Below are 10,177 nucleotides of genomic sequence, written 5' to 3'. Positions count from 1 at the left end.
GAGTGAGGAATTACTAGCTAGAGGACGTGACCATGAACACCGTCATACTCCTGTGTCTACTGTCTCTTGCAGTCACCAGGTGAGACATTTTTTATCTTTGTTGTGTTCGCTAGCGGATGTATTTTTCAGTGTTTCTCTTTAAGATTTAGTGAGACAGTGTTACATGATATAATTTTTTGTTACCGCTGAGTTACCTTCCCTTGAGAGCTACTTTGTACACAGATACCTCGGTATCAGTCCATCAGACCGTCGGTGACCCAACCTTGACACTAAAATGTATATGTGATTACTTCACAGAAAAGTTTAGTCCATTCATTGAGTCTCGGTTTTCTGGTCACTTTTCAATAAATATATCACATTTATGGCTTAATTTACACATTTGTGCTATTATATGTTACAATTATTGTATATGTTTTTAATTATACACTAAAGTAACCTAAATAAATCTAACCTAAATGGCGTATATTGGGAATTTTTTTCAGAAAATCGCGTATAATATTAACATTTATGTTAGTATAACAAATTAGTTTTGTTACTTGAACCATTCTCTTTTCCCATAAAAATAGAAAGCAAGTGTTGTCATTACTTAAGCTTACATTTATTGTTATATGTAAATACAACCTTTGTGAATTCAACTGGAGTATAATCTAAACTGCTGGAAAAGCTCACCATTTTATAATAGAGTGGAATTTGTCAGCAAGCAACACAATAACACACCTGTTATATATTCCTCAGTTGTTTGGGACTGTCTTGTCTACCCTGTGATAAAAGTCTCCATTGTCGTGACCCCAACACCCTGGAGTGTCCCTGGGGCATCGTGACGGACCTCTGTAACTGCTGTCCCGTCTGTGGAAAGGTGCGAGGGGGTCTTGTTTTTCTGAGGCAATTAATGTGTATATGTCCTCGTTATTGTGTAAGCATTTATGTAATTTTGTTTGCCAAAGTATTTACGATGGTTTGTATGTGAATATATGTTCGTGTACCGACTTATATATGGTTGCATGGTTCGATTCACAGCTCCTGTGTGTGTGTGTGTACTCACCTAGTTGTACTCACCTAGTTGAGGTTGCGGGGGTCGAGTCCGAGCTCCTGGCCCTGCCTCTTCACTGATCGCTACTAGGTCACTCTCCCTGAGCCGTGAGCTTTATCATACCTCTGCTTAAAGCTATGTATGGATCCTGCCTCCACTACATCGCTTCCCAAACTATTCCACTTACTGACTACTCTGTGGCTGAAGAAATACTTCCTAACATCCCTGTGATTCATCTGTGTCTTCAGCTTCCAACTGTGTCCCCTTGTTACTGTGTCCAATCTCTGGAACATCCTGTCTTTGTCCACCTTGTCAATTCCTCTCAGTATTTTGTATGTCGTTATCATGTCCCCCCTATCTCTCCTGTCCTCCAGTGTCGTCAGGTTGATTTCCCTTAACCTCTCCTCGTAGGACATACCTCTTAGCTCTGGGACTAGTCTTGTTGCAAACCTTTGCACTTTCTCTAGTTTCTTCACGTGCTTGGCTAGGTGTGGGTTCCAAACTGGTGTGTGTGTGTGTGTGTGTGTGTGTGTGTGTGTGTGTGTGTGTGTGTGTGTCAGGGATGAGTTGGAAGACCTAGTTTATTATGTTAGTGTAATTAACAGTATGGTGTATACATACAGGGCCCAGGAAAAATGTGTGGAGGGCCGTGGAACATCAACGGGAAGTGTGGTCGTTGCCTCGTCTGCAAACAGAAAAACAACGATGAAGGAATCTGTGTCTCGGACAAATCAAAGTGTTAAAGCCAGATGGTCTTCCACTACCGTCTGTCGTTGTCCTCTACAGCTGCCTTATGGAGCTTGTTGTCAAGACCACACGTGAACTAGGGAGCCATCGTGATCACCTCCATACTGAGTTGTGTCATCATTTTAACAAGACTAACTGTTGGGCAGTGGAAATTGTTCTGGTTGATCAGGCACTGATCTATCGGGAGGCCAGGTCAGGGACCGGGCCGCGGGGGCGATGACCCCCTGGAACACCCTTCAGGTAGAGTTAGGTTCACCAAAAACTCGCACTTAGGCGAGGAACCTGAGGATGACGTTTCAATCCATCCTGGAGCATTTGACAATGGTCCAGGATAGACAGAAACGTCGTAGTAACGTTCCTAAACTAAGTGCGGGTTTAGTAAATTGTTTTAGCCACGGTATTGCGCTAGCAATCAGGCTACGGGACTTATTTTCTTTTCTAATAGATGTACCAAATAATGTAACTTCATCTACTGAAACTTAAGTTACTCTTAGTGTTCTTAAAAGCTGACTGATGTTTGCACAGAGGACTTGCACACTAATCTATGCTGAATTTCAGGAGTTTCATTCATGTGGGTCATAAGTTTAGTGCAACAAAAACTACTGAACAAGATTCAGTCATGCTGAACTTCATAAAGAAATTTCAGAAAACAAATCTGAGTGAGTGTTTCCAAATGCAGACATTACCTTGCATATATTTTTAACATTAATTGTCACAAATTACACAGCTGAGAATTATTTTTTTTTTAGATGAAGTAAATTAAAAATCCCAAGAGAAGAATTATGCACCGAGACGGTCTGGATGTCTTGTCTCTGCTAAATACAGGAACAGATTTATGTCAGATTGATTCTGAGGAATTGATCAAAGAATTTGTGATTAAAAAAAGTAGGAGGGAACTTTTTTAAATAATAAAGTTATAAACAGGCAACAATCAGCACTACTTTATGTCGTTTGATAGATGTGTGTTGACATGTGTGTTGACATGTGTGTTGACATGTGTGTTGACATGTGTGTTGACATGTGTGTTGACATGTGTGTTGACATGTGTGTTGACATGTGTGTTGACATGTGTGTTGACATGTGTGTTGACATGTGTGTTGACATGTGTGTTGACATGTGTGTTGACATGTGTGTTGACATGTGTGTTGACATGTGTGTTGACATGTGTGTTGACATGTGTATTGACATGTGTGTTGACATGTGTGTTGACATGTGTGTTGACATGTGTGTTGACATGTGTGTTGACATGTGTGTTGACATGTGTGTTGACATGTGTGTTGACATGTGTGTTGACATGTGTGTTGACATGTGTGTTGACATGTGTGTTGACATGTGTGTTGACATGTGTGTTGACATGTGTATTGACATGTGTGTTGACATGTGTGTTGACATGTGTGTTGACATGTGTGTTGACATGTGTATTGACATGTGTGTTGACATGTGTGTTGACATGTGTGTTGACATGTGTGTTGACATGTGTGTTGACATGTGTGTTGACATGTGTATTGACATGTGTGTTGACATGCTGTATATCTTCAGTGTTGGGAACGTAATGTAATGAAGATTTGTCAAGGAAGGGGAAGGGCAGCTCCAGTTACTGGAATCAAGAGTGATGATGGTGAAGGCGCTACATAAGACACATGGATGTGACTGGCAGCCATGACACTCTCAACAACCTTGTTAGACAACACGACCAAGACAGGAAATAAAATATTACATATAAATTCGTGAAAAGAAAGATGTAAGCAAGTAGAAAAGGAAAGTTTCTTTATACACACAATAGGGAGAATAAAAGACCTTTTTTTTTTTAACTGTAAATGAAACGGTGCAGAAAGATTATTGTAAAATATTTACAAATCGAGTATCAGCAGTTATAACAAGAACTTAAGAGAAAGTCCAACAAATACTTGAAAATTGATTAAAATTACGGCATATTTAAAAAAAAAGTATTCCAGCAGCTGTGAATAAGGGTGGAAATAAATGGTATAAAATACCGACACAATGGAAATATAAACACAAATGCAGTATAATGTGATCCTTTATTGACTACGTTTCGCCCACACAGTGGGCTTTTTCAATTCACAAACAGAACTCTTTTGTTTGTGACTTGAAAAAGCCCACTGTGTGGGCGAAACGTAGTCAATAAAGGATCACATTATACTGCATTTGTGTTTATATTTCCAGCTGTGAATAAGCAATTATAAATAGTAAATTACACGCACGTGAGATTTTTTTTTACGTTAACATGAAGAGAGTCGATGTTTTTTTTTTTTTAAAAATTCGGAACATATTTTCCCAGTATTAAAGAAGCAAAGTTAAAAATATTTGCGGAGTGACTACTACGACAATTATTTTTACTGTGTTTTTTTCGTCTTAATAAGTGAAACTTGGGACTGGGAGGGAGACTACGTATATATCCGGGTTAAAAGTAACGTCTGTATGGCTATAACTATGACCATTATTTTTAAGGGGGTGGAGGGGTAAGCCAGTGGAAGGCCTCGGTCAGATGACCAAAAGCTCCAGCTGTGGGTCATCATCTGACTTAGACCCGCTTCAGGAAACACTTGTCCTGTTTCCTGACGAACCTTACCTAACCTAACCAAAAGCAGCGTCAGTACTTGCTTGACGGGGAAGCGACTACTACCACAGACTAAGAAGCATCAGGGTGAGTGAGGACTTACTAGCCAGAGGACGTGGCCATGAACACCGTCATACTCGTCTGGTGTCCTCGCGGTCACCAGGTTAGACAGTTTTGTTTACTTTATTGTGTTGGCTACCTGTTTCTTTTTAACGTTTAGTGAGACAATGTCACATGATTTAATTTTTTCCGCTAAGTTACCTTCCCTTGAAAACTACTCGCCACATATAATTTATCAGTCCATCTTCCTAAACAACTACCGTTTTTACGTAGAGTGAAGACCATCGGTGAAGCAAAGTTGACACTAAAATGTAAATGTGATTATTTCAGGGTGAATTTTTCATCTTTTCTACTCCTATTAAATACCAGATCTGTCAGTCACTTTCAGTTTACTCTGAGTGGTGTTGGATAAGAGTCCTTGAAGCTTAACACATGATGGACGTGCAGCTCAGTCGTCACTCTTTCTTGCTTCACTTCTGTCCTGTAGAATTTTTCCCTTCCCAGGGAGCCTCATATCATAGCTCAGTCAGACACTTGTATAATATTTAAGTATGTTTATTCTGGAAGATTTCGCCAGCCAGTGACTTCTTCAGTCCAATGCAGAGAAAGTTGGAAGATGAGAAAGAGATAGAGATAATCAGTCCCTCAGCCTGGAGTCGATGTGTTCATTCCATCAACCTTAACAAAGGTGCAGCATATTCGCGGAGTGTCCCGTAGCTCGACTGCTAGAGCACTCATCTCACACACTGAGGTCCGGGGGTCGATCTCCGGTACAGTTGGAAAATATTAGGACGTGTTTCCATAAGACACCTGCTGTCCATATTCACTCATCAGTAAAATAGATACGTAGGTGTTAGTCGACTGGTGTGGGCTGCATCCTGGGACAAAATTAACCTAATTTGCCCGAAATGCTCAGCATAACAAACAGTTAAGTCTGTGTACCTAGTACATGTACTTGTAGAAATAAAGATATTATTATTATTATTAGATGGGACTTATATTCTGCTGACAGATGAGGTGAAGCAGTGGAGGTGAAGCAATGGAGGTGAAGCAATGGAGGTGAAGCAGTGGAGGTGAAGCAGTGGAGTGGAGGTGAAGCAGTGGAGGTGAAGCAATGGAGGTGAAGCAATGGAGGTGAAGCAATGGAGGTGAAGCAGTGGAGGTGAAGCAGTGGAGTGGAGGTGAAGCAGTGGAGTGGAGGTGAAGCAGTGGAGGTGAAGCAATGGAGGTGAAGCAATGGAGGTGAAGCAGTGGAGGTGAAGCAGTGGAGTGGAGGTGAAGCAGTGGAGTGGAGGTGAAGCAGTGGAGTGGAGGTGAAGCAGTGGAGTCACCAGAAGAAACACCTCACTAGTGGAAGTAGGTCGTGTGTATAGGTTAGACAAGTTATGAAGAATTCCCTGCATCGGATCCTAAGATGTTGCACTTCTGTCAAGACTGATGGACTGAACACATCGACTCCAGGCTGGGGGACTGATTACCTCAAACTCATTTTCCACCTTTCTCTGCATTGGAAGCCACTGGTTGGCGAAACATTTTCAGAATGTAGATACTCAGATATTGCACAAGTGTTTCATTTATCAACTTGTCGGTTTTCTAAATCATTTATTCAAAATGTGTTTATTTAGGTTAAGTAGGTTCGTCAAGAAACAGGAGAAGTGTTTCCTGACGCGGGTCTGTTATATGATGACCTGCAGCTGGAGCTTTTGGTCATCTGACCGAAGCCTTCCACTGGCTTACCCCTCTACCCCATCAACTTGTAAAGTAAAAGGACACAAGTGTAGCTAATGTGACATTTTATTGTGGCAACGTTTCACTCTCCAGGAGCTTTGTCAAGCCGTTACAAACAGTACATGGACACAGAGAGTATATATAGGCTCAGTGTGAGGTGCAATACTAGTGGTAGTAGCAGCAGTAGTAGTAGTAGTAGTAGTAGTAGTAGTAGTAGTAGTAGTAGTAGTAGTAGCAGTAGTAGTAGTAGTAGTAGTAGTAGTAGTAGTAGTAGTAGTAGCAGTAGTAGTAGTAGTAGTAGTGATATAAGTTGTAGTAGTAGTAATACAATAAGGTAGAACAATTAACTTGCACATGAGTAAAAGGATATCAAAGCTCCTGGAGAGCGAAACGTTGCCACAATAATAATGTCACATTAGTTGCACTTATGTCCTTTTACTTTACATATTGTCGGTAATTCTACCAGCATATAAACACCCCATCAACTGTACACTAACATTAAGAATATTTTGATCCATACAATAAGGATTAAAGTTATGAATATATACAGAGTTATTTATACACTTGTTTGTACAAATATAATATAAAGCATCTTAGTGTTAAAACCATTGTCTTTTTTTTGTGTTATCCCAGGAAAGTTTTCCCCGTGTTTCAGAAATACAAACATTAAAAGACAATGTTGTGTTTCTGCTGGAATTTGCACCCATGCGGATGATAATCTAGTTAGAGGAAATGAGTGGGCGTCGAGTGTACTGGTGTTGTGCATGTGGTCTGTGAGGTGGAATGGAGAATGTCACTACGTACCTGGCAAGAGACAGACGCTGTTAGACCACGGAAGCAGAGCCGAGTGAAGTGACGACTTACCCTGCCAGCGGACGTAACCTGTTAGTCCTCCTGGCGCTCCACTGCCTACACACCATGCACACCTTCACTCTCCTGTGTGCCTTCACTCTCACCGTCGCCAGGTTAGACGTTCCTGCTGTAACAGAGTGAAAAGTTGGGACGTATTTATTAGTGAATTTTGTCTCTTAAAGATTGACACGTTTCTCTCCATCTTACTTCTGTTAATACAACCGTGCTTGACAAGAATGTTTTAATATCCCTGTAAGATCTTTGGATACTGTAATATATGCTCTATTTCATTATCTGAAAAGTTTTTCTGTATTAAAAGAAAGTCTAGTCACTTTGTTTATATAAAGTAGCACCTGTGTATTATAGAAAGTGTTGAAACAAACATTGGTCGCCATGATGTGTGTCCTTTTACCGTACAATTTGAAGAGCCAGTAAGAAACACAATAACACACCTCTTATATATTCCTCAGTTGTTCGGGGCTGAGTTGTATACCTTGTGAGGAAAGGAAGTGTCGTGACCCCAGCACCCTGGACTGTCCCTGGGGCACTGTCAAGGATATCTGTAACTGCTGTGACGTCTGTGGCAAGGTGGGTGCTTTCTTCTTACCAGGAGCCATTTGCACTCTAATAATAGTGATAATAATGATAATACTATATATATATATATATATATATATATATATATATATATATATATATATATATATATATATATATATATATATATATATATATATATATATATATATATATATATATATATATATATATATATATATATATATATATATATTAGAAGAGAGAAGTGTAGAGGAGAGAGAGAGAGATTTTGGGAAATGTTGAGTGAATGCGTGGGGAGTTTTGAACCAAGTGTGAGAGTACTTGTGGTTGGGGATTTCAATGCTAAAGCGAGTAAAAATGTTGTGGAGGGAGTAGTAGGTAAATTTGGGGTGCCAGGGGTAAATGAAAATGGGGAGCCTTTAATTGAGCTATGTGTAGAAAGAGGTTTGGTAATAAGTAATACATTTTTATGAAAAAGAGGATAAATAAATATACAAGGTATTATATAGCAGGTAATGAAAGTAGTTTGTTAGATTAAGTATTGGTGGATAAAAGGTTGATGGGTAGGCTCCAGGATGTACACGCTTATAGAGGGGCAACTGATATATCGGATCATTATTTAGTTGTAGCTACAGTTAAAGTAAGAGGTAGATGGGACAAGAGGAAAATGGTAACAACAAGTAAGAGGGAGGTGAGAGTGTATAAACTAAGGGAGGAGGACGTTCGGGTGAAATATAAGCAACTATTGGCAGAAAGGTGGGCTAGTGCAAGTATGAGTAGTGGGAGGGTTGAAGAGGGTTGGAATAGTTTTAAAAATGCAGTATTAGAATGTGGGGCAGAAGTTTGTGGTTATAGGAGGGTGGGTGCAGGAGGAAAGAAGAGTGATTGGTGGAATGATGAAGTAAAGGGTGTGATAAAAGAGAAAAAGTTAGCTTATGAGAGTTTTTTACAAAGCAGAAGCGTTATAAGAAGAGTAGAGTATATGGAGAGTAAAAGAAAGATGAAGAGAGTGGTGAGAGAGTGCAAAAGGAGAGCAGATGATAGAGTAGGAGAGGCACTGTCAAGAAATTTTAATGAAAATAAGAAAAATTTTTGGAGTGAGTTAAACAAGTTAAGAAAGCCTAGAGAACGAATGGATTTGTCAGTTAAAAACAGGAAAACTGTACGGTAGGGTTATAATTGAAAGAATTTGAGGTAAGACACAATGTAGGATTGCGGATGAGCAAGGAGGTTTCAGAGTGGGCAGGGGATGTGTAGATCAAGTGTTTACATTGAAGCATATATGTGAACAGTATTTAGATAAAGGTAGGGAAGTTTTTATTGCATTTATGGATTTAGAAAAGGCATATGATAGAGTGGATAGGGGAGCAATGTGGCAGATGTTGCAAGTATATGGAATAGGTGGTAAGTTACTAAATGCTGTAAAGAGGTTTTATGAGGATAGTGAGGCTCAGGTTAGGGTGTGTAGAAGAGAGGGAGAATACTTCCCGGTAAAAGTAGGTCTTAGACAGGGATGTGTAATGTCACCATGGTTGTTTAATATATTTATAGATGGGGTTGTAAAAGAAGTAAATGCTAGGGTGTTCGGGAGAGGGGTGGGATTAAATTATGGGGAATCAAATACAAAATGGGAATTGACACAGTTACTTTTTGCTGATGATACTGTGCTTATGGGAGATTCTAAAGAAAAATTGCAAAGGTTAGTAGACGAGTTTGGGAGTGTGTGTAATGGTAGAAAGTTGAAAGTGAACATAGAAAAGAGTAAGGTGATAAGGGTATCAAATGATTTAGATAAAGAAAAATTGGATATCAAATTGGGGAGGAGGAGTATGGAAAAAGTGAATGTTTTCAGATACTTGGGAGTTGACATGTCAGCGGATGGATTTATGAAGGATGAGATTAATCATAGAATTGATGAAGGAAAAAAGGCGAGTGGTGCGTTGAGGCATATGTGGAGAAAAAAAAACGTTATCTGTGGAGGCAAAGAAGGGATTGTATGAAAGTATAGCAATACCAACAGTATTATATGGGTGTGAAGCTTGGGTTGTAAATGCTGCACCGAGGAGGCGGTTGGAGATGTTCTGTCTAAGGGCAATGTGTGGTGTGAATATTATGCAGAAATTTTGGAGTGTGGAAATTAGGAAAAGGTGTGGAGTTAATAAAAGTATTAGTCAGAGGGATGAAGAGGGGTTGTTGAGGTGGTTTGGTCATTTAGAGAGAATGCATTAAAGTAGAATGACATGGAGAGCGTATAAATCTGTAGGGGAAGGAAGGCGGGGTAGGGGTCGTCCTCGAAAAAGTTGGTGGGAGGGGGTAAAGGAGGTTTTGTGGGCGAGGGGCTTGGACTTCCACCAAGCGTGCGTGAGCGTGTTAGATAGGAGTGAATGGAGACGAATGCTATTTGGGACCTGACGAGCTGTTGGAGTGTGAGCAGGGTAATATTTAGTGAAGGGATTCAAGGAAACCGGTTATTTTTATATAGCCGGACTTGAGTCCTGGAAATGGGAAGTACAATGGAGGGGTTTGGGATATTGGCAGTTTGGAGGGATATGTTGTGTATCTTTATACGTATATGCTCCTGAACTGTTGTATTCTGAACACCTCTGCAAAAACAGTGATTA

General features: G+C 40.0%; 1 non-coding gene across 5 annotated transcripts in view; it reads left to right on the top strand.

The window, feature by feature from the left end:
• The first annotated feature begins 3,144 nt into the window (after positions 1 to 3,144).
• LOC128698900 (uncharacterized) overlaps positions 3,145 to 10,177 on the top strand; it is a 38,108-nt gene continuing 31,075 nt past the window's right edge. The window contains exons 1-3 of one of the 5 annotated variants that reach the window (XR_011393545.1): positions 3,145 to 5,488; positions 5,522 to 7,108; positions 7,466 to 7,583. This is a non-coding gene — a transcript (uncharacterized protein). Of the gene's footprint in view, positions 7,109 to 7,465; positions 7,584 to 10,177 lie in introns of all 5 variants that reach the window. The other 4 variants (XR_011393547.1, XR_011393546.1, XR_011393548.1 and 1 more) reach the window with 4 other exon arrangements.

Source organism: Cherax quadricarinatus, chromosome 55 (genome assembly GCF_038502225.1).
Source record: "Cherax quadricarinatus isolate ZL_2023a chromosome 55, ASM3850222v1, whole genome shotgun sequence".
Lineage (NCBI taxonomy): Eukaryota > Metazoa > Arthropoda > Malacostraca > Decapoda > Parastacidae > Cherax > Cherax quadricarinatus.
The sequence above is the reverse complement of the archived record's forward strand: the minus strand, read 5'-3'. Positions and strand labels throughout refer to the sequence as shown.